The sequence below is a fragment of the Schistocerca nitens genome, chromosome 3 (assembly GCF_023898315.1).
Source record: "Schistocerca nitens isolate TAMUIC-IGC-003100 chromosome 3, iqSchNite1.1, whole genome shotgun sequence".
NCBI lineage: Eukaryota > Metazoa > Arthropoda > Insecta > Orthoptera > Acrididae > Schistocerca > Schistocerca nitens.
The window spans coordinates 967,951,620-967,964,720 of record NC_064616.1 but is presented as its reverse complement, the minus strand read 5'-3'; positions in this window follow the sequence as shown (position 1 = coordinate 967,964,720).

The following is a 13,101-nucleotide window of genomic DNA, read 5'->3' as shown; positions in this document are numbered from 1 at the left end:
CATCGCATCAGTAACTGTTGTGTCAGTCCACAAGTTTTGTGTGACATGTCTCGCATTAACTCAAGTCTCATCAAGGTAATAAATATTACGTTTCTCACCTCTGATTTCGCGAATATGACGAAGATAACGCCTCCTCCACAAAGAAATATCACCTCTGTTTGTTACTATACTATTTCGTTCCCTTTTTTCAAAATGGAAACCAATGTCTCGCATTAGTTTGTAAACTGTTATCCTTTTAAAACTGGGCACCTCTTCATCGTCATTTACCAATTTAAATACCTCATCTATGGTGGGCGCCTCGTTTCTGAGGAAGAGCGCGTACACCTTTGACCGTACAGCACTTTTCACATAATCATCACACTTTCGTAAGACGCACGATTGACGCTTCCGCGTCTTCCCTGGTGTGGAAAATTTGTCGGTATTCTGTTTTTCTTTCCGCGCACTCAGAACACTTTACACACAAATAGCAGTATATTCAGATATCATTTTTGCACTCTGCCATATCGCTAGCGACGGATAAAAACAATACACTTTTTCATGGTGTTCCACATGCGTGTTTCACGACGGAGCAGGAAGCAGCCTCAGGCATTTTCACACTACGTATTAACAAAGCAACAGTCAGAGCACAACAGTACACACACTGCGGCTGTACACGATATTTAGCATGAAACCGACATAGCTAATGTAAAACTAAGAAAAACTTTGATGGCTGTTAGTACATTAGAGCATCTTAAAAAAATCTTTAACAGTAACAAAGTAAGTGAATATCTTTTAAATAAGGAGGACCTACTTCCAAGAGCGTAACAACTCCCGTGTACATGTGCTACGGTTGATGACCAGCCATTACGTTAGTGTTTGCTTACATCAGGTTTATTCTTATGATGAACTGAGCATAGCGTGCGGGCAGAGCGCCCGCCAGCGAAGAATACATTAGACCGATCAGCTGTTCGTTTGGAAGCTGTAGTTACGGCAGTTAAACAGCATGAGGCTGTTACAGTAGAATGCAATAAACCTGCTTCGGCAGATAACAACACCGGGGCAAGAGAAAACATGCAAATGTTCGTAGGCGAGGAATAAAGCGCCGAAAACAGTTTGAATAACGATAAAATTTACGAAAACGTGTTGTCAGGAATTATTGGTTGGTGTGAACAGATCGCTGATCTGTGCCCAGGGCTAAAGCAGTGCGAGTGGGAGGATTTCAAAACGGCTCATTCGAGCAAAAGGTTAGGTAGTAGTGAAAGGAGAAAAAGGGACGTCGAGAATAGGACGTGGCCCGATAACAAGGAGGAAACGAACATTTAGCAACGCGCAAAGTTCGCGAGCAGCAGTTAGCAAAGAGGAGCCAAGTAGTGAGGAAAACGGCACCGCGCTAAGCTCGCGTGCTGCCAATAATACGTAAAGAAATACGGTCACAGTGAGGAAATGGAAGAAGATGGAATTCTCAGCTTTGCTCAAGAAGCATTCCTGACTACCGAATCACCAGAAGAACATAATATTGTTAGTAGGCTAGAAGAAGTAGATACGGACGAATGTTTACGAATTACTGAAGTTCACGAAGACTACACAAAATACGAAGTAAAGGTAGACGTCTTTAGAGTCGATGTAAACGACTCATCAGACGATGAGCCATCCCATTTTGAAAGAAAGAGAATTAATAACATTATGAAGAAACCGAGACCCTGAGTATTTAAGAACCGACAAAAAAGGTCGGGTGAGGAAATTAACATCTGTCTAACAAAAGCGTTTCTGCTAGAACCGAATAGTGACCGAGAAACGTCAGATATAAAAGATAGTTCCGATAGAGAATAAACAGAAGTAACAGTAATCGAGGAAGACGTGACAAAATACTGTTTAGTGCCACAAGATGACAATTTAAAAACCAGAGGCAAACACGGAACCAAGAAAGAATCACAGGAGGATTCTATATTCTATCAAAAATGGATTCAGATCGTTAAAGAATTTGAGATCGCAAAACCAAAAAAGGCGCCGGATATAGTAAAAGGATTTGTAGACAACATCCCTTGGGATAAAATTCGATTTCTTTAAGACTTGTTACAGTAAGTCCAGAAAAATGAAATTATACCGTGTACATAGCACATACTGCTAACTTCTTTAGAAGGTGTGGGGCGGGTTTATTCCAAAATTTGAATGTATTTAGAACGACCCGTTCGAAGTGCAAGGAACTCCTCGCATTAACGCATATTATGTGGTATACCGAAAATCGAAGAAATCCTTAGGTGTTCGTAACATAGTGGACTTGAAACCTTATATGCACAGAACCGAATAAAAAGGAGCACTGTTTGAAAATATGTCATAAAAAACATGTTCGGTATTATAGTATGTTTATTTTTTTTACAAAAAGGGTTTTGTTATACATGTTATAATGTTGTGAAGAACTACTGTCATAGTTTTGCTAAAATATGTTAGTAAATTTCAGACTCTTGACAATGTAACTGAGTATTGAATCAAATGGTCATTCCCAAAAAGGAAAACGACATACCAGAAGGCTACACTGCATAATGAGCTGTAGCTTAATAAAATGGACTGGCAGTGTATGAAATGGGCAGCATAATTTCTTGATAAGTGAATGAACCAGGACAGGGTGTTTCAAATTGACTGCCAACAATGTCGATGGGCAGCCAAGTGGTAAACAAGATTTGCAAATAATGGTGTTGGTGTGGACCGTTTGAAGTTATGGAGGGCCAGTGAGAAAGTCTATGCTTTTTATGAATAGTGCTGTATTATTTTGCTGAACTGGATAAAAAATAACGCAGCCAACAAAAAAAAAAAAAGGTTCAAATGGCTCTGAGCACTATGGGACTCAACTGCTGAGGTCATTAGTCCCCTAGAACTTAGAACTAGTTAAACCTAACTAACCTAAGGACATCACAAACATCCATGCCCGAGGCAGGATTCGAACCTGCGACCGTAGCGGTCTTGCGGTTCCAGACTGCAGCGCCTTTAACCGCACGGCCACTGCGGCCGGCCCGCAGCCAACAACACGAGAAAAATTTGAACAGTAGCTACCCATATTGCCTTGAAAGCAAAATAAACGGAATGCTTGAATTTTCTAGTAAGCAGCTGTACATATTGAAAAAAAATGTAAATAATGTTCATATAAAAGTTTATTTCATATTTTCTCCCTTGTGTTTGTGTATAAGCGTTCTGTTATTTATGTGTCATTTTAATATGGGCGTACATGTTGTTATCCAGTGCTTTGTGTAACACAAAATATCTTCTCCGTGGTGAAATGTTATGTAAATGTAACTAATGTTGTTGTGGGAATGAGTTGAAACGATGTTATTTATTTTTGTATTGTTATTTATGTAACGTGAATGCTGTTCTGATGTGTTTGAAAATATGTTTTTTCTCACTCAAAACTGTTTCAGGTGTTGCGGAATTTTTACATGTATCCCTAACAGGAAACATCACTGAAACATGGGGCATGCGTAACACAATTATCAATATTACCTATAATTATCTTATCTAACTTCTTGTCTGTTTTCATTTAATGTAATTTATGTATAACTATGCTCATTGTTGTAACATCCAAGTAAGCGTTTTATTCATAATTTACGATAATTCATGTAATTATAATTAATGTATGGATGTAATGTCAAAAGAAATGTGCTGTAAAAAGCTAAAAATTTAATTGTAATACTCGTTCATTCATGGGGAAATGACGTTTGTAATCATGGAAGCAAGTCCCTCCTAAACGGAACTGGCTATGCGGGAACATAAAAGGTGAATCTGGCAGTCGAACTGAAAGGCTCCTGTGCGGTATGACTTAGTAGGTGGCTATAAGGCAACGAGTGCGCATGTTGTGAACTGAAAGAGGCAAGAAGAACTGCAAAATTATATAATATAGCCTCGGATGCGGAAGTAATGCGGCATATTATTCATGGCATACTTTCGTTAGTTCTGTACTATGAAAATCTGACACTAAGAGGAGAATTTCAGAGCTTTTTACGAGTGATAGATACTTATGCTACCTTTTTTTTAATAGTACTGGAAATCGATTCTGCCACCACCTATTTATCCTTAGTCACTTACCTAGACAGGGCTCTATCCCAAGTGCTACGATGAATCCGAATATCCTGTTTTACTGAACTGGAAAGCAATAACAGTCTTTAACAAAAGTTAATAATCTTTGTGGAGTTGTAAAGTACATATTAATCTAGTGAGCATAAGTTTTGAAATACTCCAAGTAGTTTTCATAAATGGAAAGTTAAGGCGTTCACTCCAAAGATTTTCTTATTGAAATAATAGTGTTTACATTTTCATGTGTTACGTAGTTAACAGTATTTCCCATATTGTGCTGTGACGATCTGAATTTACAGATAAATTAGTTTCTGGGTCCACATGCTAATAGGAGGTGAGCCAGATTTAAATGTCACATTACAATAAAAGCAATCAAGAATTAGCAACTGGCTACAAATATTCAAACTGTACTAGGATATAAACAAGAGATACAATTACTTCATAACTATTTCACTAGTAGTAATTTCCTATAATTTAACTAACAAAAGAACCTCTTTCCCAAGTCGGTAGTGCTCCACCACTAGTATGCATTTTACATATAATTATCAATATCTTCCTACTGTAATGTACACGTAATAAGTGTTATTGAAAGCCAGTGGTTGCCTAAACTCATTAATATTATTCCGGTATAATTTAAGTCAAATCATTGGTACATTACTTGCTAAATTATGCTACTGTCTTGTATCTTATCACACCATATAAATTCAACGCCAATAGTTAACTTCTTTTGTCAACTTTGATATTACTGGGTACAATTTTGAGTAATTATGCTGGCGACCGTTTCTTTTCGCGTAATTACAGGTTACTACATTACTAATAGAACCTTGGTTCGATTACCGTTTACCTTGCTACTGTTTCTTTCAATATAAATCTTTATGGGAACAAAATTAGTCTAACATCTTACCACTACACAACGTCACAGTCACAAAATTAAAATTCTTTGTCAGGGGTAATACTATCGGCATATTACTATTTTAATAGTAGCCGGTAGTGTTGTAAGTTATGTTTTTGATGAGAGCTGGTTTTGCTTCGACGCCAGTCATGACCGTGAGTTCGTTAGATGGAGGTCAATTTAATGCCTTCAAATAACGTGTCTGTGTGCTAGATGGTTGAAACGGCTGTAAGCACTATGGGACTTAACATCTGAGGTCATCAGTCCCCTAGACTTAGAACTACTTAAAGCTAACTAACCTAAGGACATCACACACATCCACGCCCGAGGCAGGATTCGAACCTGCGACCGTAGCAGCCGCGTGGCTCCGGACTGAAGCAGCTAGAACCACAGCGGCCGGCTCTGTGTGATAGACACAGTGGACTGACACCTGGAGTTACAGTGAGGGGTGAGACTTCGCATGACATCAGGAGAACTCTCGGGGTTATCCTCTGCACCCTGACTGCAAACTCCTATGTCAGTCGGGTGATTATGACTTGTTTTGCCATTAATGAACAGAATTCAGAGGGTGTTTTCCAACAGGACTGCACTCTCCTACATACCGTTGTTGTAACCCAACATGCTCTACAAAGTATCGACATGTTGCCTTGGCCTGTTCGATCTCCTGATCTGTGTCTAATCGAGCACTTATGGGGACTCATCGGACCACAACTCCACCATGATTCGTAAACAGCATTAACTGTTCGTTTATTTCCCGACCAAGTGCAACAGTCATGGAACTTCGTCCCAAAAACTGACATCTGACACCTGTACAACGCAAAGCACGTGCGTTTGCAACGGTTATTAATGTACCAGCATTTCACATTGGCAATTGATTATTTCGTGCTTACATTAACCTGTTATCTTGCACAGTTAATCACTTACATATGTTTTCCACACAAATGTAAACCCAGAATTTTATTAGTCTACATTACTTTTTATAAGCCGGCCGAAGTGGCCGTGCGGTTAAAGGCGCTGCAGTCTGGAACCGCAAGACCGCTACGGTCGCAGGTTCGAATCCTGCCTCGGGCATGGATGTTTGTGATGTCCTTAGGTTAGTTAGGTTTAACTAGTTCTAAGTTCTAGGGGACTAATGACCTCAGCAGTTGAGTCCCATAGTGCTCAGAGCCATTTGAACCATTACTTTTTATATAGTAATGCAATTTTATCCGTCAATGTATTTACAAAACATTTACAGCATGTAAATGAAGTCCGCCGTACTTAACTGTTCACTTACGCATCACATTCCAATTCCAAAATTACATACATAATAAATATGTTGCAATTACGCCATTTTCATGGTCTCTTAATAGAAATGCTTAAAATTTTTTGGACTGCCGATGTGTTAGATACTTGATACAATGAGGTATAACACTGAAGAGTGTAAGTGATTCGTGTACAAAGCACTTCTGGTCTTTTTATAGTGACAGTGGAATGATAAGGTGTCACGTTTGGTTTTTGTACTTATGGCACATCGTGTACTGCTGATACATACAATTTTTCTCTTTGATGTGCCTTACACACTATGTAGCCGTTATGATCTATTGCTACAGGAGATTCGAGTCCTCCCTCGGGAATGGATGTGTGTGGTTGTCCTTAGGACAATTTAGGTGAAGTAGTGTGTAAGCTTAGGGACCAATGACTTTAGCAGTTAAGTCCCATAAGATTTCACACACATTTGAACATTTCTATTGCTACACGAAATTTTTTTTAAAGTGGCTAATGTTGTGCAATAAGACGTCGAGGGTACGCAGATGGACGCTTTATGAGCTTTTACATCGTGAAATAAGTGAAGGAGGAGGGAGCGTCCCGGCAATGAATAATAAGCCTTTCATTGATGGAGAAATGGATAGTGCTCCATTTAAGCCTGAAAAGGAGGAAAATTGGAGGCATTAACCACAATCGATAAAAAATTAAGATAACAAGGAGGCCGAAAACCGACCAATAGGAGCGTCCTTTAGTGGGAGAAAGTATGGAGAAAAGGACACAATGGGCCGTCGCTAATTAGGAGACGCAAGAGGAAAGTTGCCTGAGACGGTAGCACAAAATGAGGCGAGGGATTTGGCGCAGTTGTGGACATATCAGCATGGGCCACTACGCTTCTCGGAATCCGACAACATGGACCTGCTCTCCATCCCTTCCTGCCATCGTCGGCCATACATCAGTTGCTGGTTTAATAGACTCCAACAACTAGGATTTCGAGATAAGTCGGACGTATGATCTCGGCTGCATAGGGAAGATTCCAGCCGTAAAGCTGTCAGCAGTTTAACGTGACAATGTTAACGTACTGGAGAATAGACAGTAAATGCAAAGACTTGCGGTTCACCAACTAATATCGGCCATTATTAGTATACCAACTCACTACCTGATTCATTTTGACCTTCAGCCTTCAGCTGAACTCATCATATGTGCGTCACGTACGCCACCCATGATGGCACACTCACTCCCCCTAATCTATGACATAATCATGTCACAACGCAAGATTCTTACTCAGGGACATCACGTTGGCAGGAAATCTAAATATTGCAATACGGTAGCTGGGAGGAAATGTAAAAAATTGCAAGATGGGAATGACGGAAAATTTAAAAATATGCAAGAATCCGCTGTCGTGAAATTCTTTTAGCAGCTATTGAAAGCAAAACAGCTACTCACAGGGCTTCAGAATGCAAGATGGTGCGTGCTGGAAAACGTTTTGCCATCAAATAAAATGGAATAGTCAATGGCAGCGCATTTTATTTGGCCATATAGTATGTATAGACTGCCATTTTCCAAAATATCTGAAATTTTCCTTCCTCACATGAAGTGGCGCCATATTCAAATGTATTCTGTTACTTACTAAAAATTTCAAAAGCGCACAGACACACACAGACACACACACACACACACACACACACACACACACACACACACAGATATGGACAATATACACTCCTGGAAATTGAAATAAGAACACCGTGAATTCATTGTCCCAGGAAGGGGAAACTTTATTGACACATTCCTGGGGTCAGATACATCACATGATCACACTGACAGAACCACAGGCACATAGACACAGGCAACAGAGCATGCACAATGTCGGCACTAGTACAGTGTATATCCACATTTCGCAGCAATGCAGGCTGCTATTCTCCCATGGAGACGATCGTAGAGATGCTGGATGTAGTCCTGTGGAACGGCTTGCCGTGCCATTTCCACCTGGCGCCTCAGTTGGACCAGCGTTCGTGCTGGACGTGCAGACCGCGTGAGACGACGCTTCATCCAGTCCCAAACATGCTCAATGGGGGACAGATCCGGAGATCTTGCTGGCCAGGGTAGTTGACTTACACGTTCTAGAGCACGTTGGGTGGCACGGGATACATGCGGACGTGCATTGTCCTGTTGGAACAGCAAGTTCCCTTGCCGGTCTAGGAATGGTAGAACGATGGGTTCGATGGCGGTTTGGATGTACCGTGCACTATTCAGTGTCCCCTCGACAATCACCAGTGGTGTACGGCCAGTGTAGGAGATCGCTCCCCACACCATGATGCCGGGTGTTGGCCCTGTGTGCCTCGGTCGTATGCAGTCCTGATTGTGGCGCTCACCTGCACGGCGCCAAACACGCATACGACTATCATTGGCACCAAGGCAGAAGCGACTCTCATCGCTGAAGACGACACGTCTCCATTCGTCCCTCCATTCACGCCTGTCGCGACACCACTGGAGGCGGGCTGCACGATGTTGGGGCGTGAGCGGAAGACGGCCTAACGGTGTGCGGGACCGTAGCCCAGCTTCATGGAGACGGTTGCGAATGGTCCTCGCCGATACCCCAGGAGCAACAGTGTCCCTAATTTGCTGGGAAGTGGCGGTGCGGTCCCCTACGGCACTGCGTAGGATCCTACGGTCTTGGCGTGCATCCGTGCGTCGCTGCGGTCCGGCCCCAGGTCGACGGGCACGTGCACCTTCCGCCGACCACTGGCGACAACATCGATGTACTGTGGAGACCTCACGCCCCACGTGTTGAGCAATTCGGCGGTACGTCCACCCGGCCTCCCGCATGCCCACTATACGCCCTCGCTCAAAGTCCGTCAACTGCACATACGGTTCACGTCCACGCTGTCGCGGCATGCTACCAGTGTTAAAGACTGCGATGGAGCTCCGTATGCCACGGCAAACTGGCTGACACTGACGGCGGCGGTGCACAAATGCTGCGCAGCTAGCGCCATTCGACGGCCAACACCGCGGTTCCTGGTGTGTCCGCTGTGCCGTGCGTGTGATCATTGCTTGTACAGCCCTCTCGCAGTGTCCGGAGCAAGTATGGTGGGTCTGACACACCGGTGTCAATGTGTTCTTTTTTCCATTTCTAGGAGTGTATATATCAGTAAATTTGACTGTCTTTATGCGCTGATCTAGAAACGCATGCACCAACTGTATGGCTTCTTCTTTAATGAAGAAGAATTTTAGACACTATTTAAGATTAATTCAGCCAAGAGCTGGATGTAAGAAGAAGAATTAATCAGTTGTATCAGAAATAATTGCTAATTAGTACCCGTATACCACCTTTTTCTGTGTATATTATACCTCTTAATATGACAATGTAGAACGAATACTGGTTTCACTAACATAAGGAAAGTTACACCCCACGTAGGAACGATGGGGCTTGAGTGTCATTTCTTTATCTGTTACTTTCGAAGTCTTCTGGAGATTAAGGACGCTGGACTGCCACCTCTGACGCACGCCACTGACTGACAATGGCGCGGTGTAGCGCCCAATACGTAAAAATTTCTGGACAAAAGCGACTCTGAAGTGGGACAGACACACACCGAATTACGGGCGATTGTATGGTACCCTAACTTAACACTGCTAGCGTCAGGTGCGCTCCCACGCCGTAACTCGGCAGTAACATGGCATCAAGCACTGCCGTTGTACATTTCAAATGTATAAAGAGCGCTTTTTGTTTTCATTAACCTGGTTGGCTAGTTGTAACTTCCACTAGAAAGCAGTAATTCTGAAGTGTAGTCTGCTCTCGTGTCATAGGATGACCATTAGTTGGCCGATGGCTATTCTGACACACTGTTATCTTGGGTATGGTAGAAGAGATTAGGGTTCGAAACGGCAATGTCCTATCGTTTGATAAGTAAAAACCAGCTAAAACCTTTGACTGGTTGGTAATAATTTTTGTGCTCTCCCTTGTACCTCGGGAGGAATGCCAGGAATTGAGAGAGACAGTAATCCTAGTTTGGTTGTTTTTTTTCCGATGAGGGGCTTCTGGCACCTCTGCACACGTCCCCGGACGCTGGGACGCCACATCTCCGTGGGAAGCGACACTGCAGACAATGATTCTGCATACTGGTGCTGTAAGTACTGCGTTGTATTAGTGGTTGATTTTACTCAGAAATATTCTCAGCAACCATTATGTACTGCAGTCAGCTGAGGATCTGGTCTGAGCATAACGCTGTTCGTTATCATCATCAATGGTACTGTAAATTCAGTGGGCCACACAGTCTCTCCGTCACTGTATGCGGATGACCTTCGCCTATATTACGCCTCTGCATCACTGCGCACGACTCAGCGCCAACTTCAGGGGGCTGTCTGGAGAGCACATGACTGGGACCTGAAACACGGCTATTAATTTTGTCCTTCAAAATTACGACTCCTCAGCCAGAATTTTATCTTGATGATCAGTTACGTGAATTCGTTGAAACTTCTCAATTCTTAGATATTTTATTTGCCAACAACGTAACTTGAATGCCACATGTCCGTCAGCTCAAGGCAACTTGCATGAAGAAGCTAAACCCTCTCAGTTTTCTTAGTAACTCCTTGTGGGGCCCGGAGCGCGTAGTCTTCTGAGATTTTACAAAGCGCTGATTCTATACCGCTTGGACTATTGATGTGTTGCCTATAGGTCCACAACACCGTCAGTACTGAGCTTGCTTGACCATGTTCATCACATTGGCGTGCAGTTGGCAAGCGGGCCTCCCGTACGAGTCCTGTTGAGAGATTCCTGGCGAAAGCCGGTGATCCACCGTTGCGGGTTAGGCAACAGTAGCTTCTGGCAAATTAAGCAGTTACAATCTGTCAGATGCCTCTTCAGCCATGTCACTGAACTCTGTTCCACAACCAACAGTTCAGACTGTTTGCACATCGCCCAAAACTGTGTAGACCAGCTGGGATCCGACACGTTACTATTCCTGAAGCACGTTCAACAGCCTCCTTTAGTCTGTGTTCCTAGAGCTCCCTCTAGACTACCCCCGTGGCCAGGACCCTGTCCTGTGCTACGGACGGACTTCTTTTGTGGCGCCAAGAAGGATGCTGATCCTACTCTTCTCCGACACCTGTTTCGATCAATCCTCCACGATTACTCATATTCGGTATGTATCTACACGGATGGATCGAAAGTCGAGAACACGGTTGGTTATGTTTTTGCACATGCAGGGGGACACGAGAAGCACTCTCTGATGAGTACCTGCAGTTTGTACACTGCAGAGTTGGTTGCCATATCTCAGCTGTACGGTGGGCCTGTATCAGATCCTTGGCAACGACGAATTTTCTGATCTGTAGCGTTTCGAAGAGTTGCTTAAATGGCATATCTCTGTGCTAACCCAAAAATCTTTTGGTCATCAACGTCCAGGATCTCCTGGTTGACCTCTACAACTCTGGAAAGACAGTAACCTTCGTATGCAGACCGAACCACATAGGCATTGTAGGAAAGGAGCTCCCTGACCGTCTAGCTAAAGACGCAACTACAGAAGAAAAAAGTGGGTCTGAGCACTATGGGACTTAACATCTGTTGTCATCAGTAACCTAGAACTTAGAACTACTTAAACCTAACTAACCTAAGGACATCACGCACATCCATGCCCGAGGCAGGATTCGAAGCTGCGACCGTAGCGGTCGCGCGGTTCCAGAATGAAGCGCCTAGAACCGCTCGGCCACAGTGGCCGGCCAGCCACAGAAGATCAAGTTGACGTCGGAATACCGCACACTGACTTACGATTGCAACTTCGACGCAATATTTAGAGGCTCTGGGAATTGGAATAGTAGGCTGCTACGACGCAGAACAAGTTCAGAGAGAGTAAAGGGTCCACTAATGTGTGGCATACATCTTTCGAGGTCTCTCGGAAAGATGCCGTTCTGTTGTGCCAACTACGCATCGGCCGCACGAGACTCATCCACGACTTCCTTCTGCAATGGGAGGATTATCCTCACGGTAGCTGCGATAGCCTACTGACGATAGCGCATGTTCTTGTTGAGTGCGCCCTACTCGCCAATCTGCGGCACGCTCTGAGCTTACCTACGTCACTATCTCAGGTGCTTGTGGATGAGGATGCAACCACTAACAAAGCATTGCATTTCCTTATGGAGAGCAGATTTAACGCTAAACTATAATACTTGTACAATTCCATTTGTAGTGATGGAGGGGGTGGTGAGGGGGGGGGGGGAGAACCTCTCCCTGCGGCGTGTACCCCATATGCGACCGCCGGTTACTTTCTTCTCCCCTCGTCTTGCTGTCCCTTTAGATCCTATTGTGCAAGATGCTGTCTGGGTTGTCTCCATTTTCTTTTACCTGTCGTGTTACAAATGTTGTCACGCCCTTTATCAAACTCTTTGACTTGCTTATATAGTTGGAGCAACCAAGTCTCCAATTTTTCGCTTTTTACCTTTTTACATGTTCTTCAGCCTCTGCGTTTCAGGCTGGTGTGAGTATTTGAGCATATCAGCAATGCTTGTAGAAGGCGGCGTTTGCATACTGTTGGTCCAGGGACTTTAAACGCGTAACCATAATTATCAATCATAAATGTTAAGAGTGTATGAGTGATCAGGCACTGTCACATGTTAGGGTCCTCCTGGTGATATTAGAATTATTCATTATCACATTAATTGTTCGCCATTCTTTTTCGCATTTTGCAAGTTGATTTTAAAACGCGTCAGGCTGCAGCTAGCCTTGTCTTTAATTTTGTAAGTAGGCTGTTTAGGTTTTTATGTTGGTAATGCCACGTAGAGCTCTGTATGAAAATCGGTGACTGCGCTGTGTGCAGTCTGTGGCTGGTTGGACTCATTGTTAGAATATTCGCTAGTGTAGCGTCGGGCAGTTGAATGTGAACAGAGCGTAGCATTGTGCAGTTAGAAGTGAGGCGCCAGCAGTGGTGGAT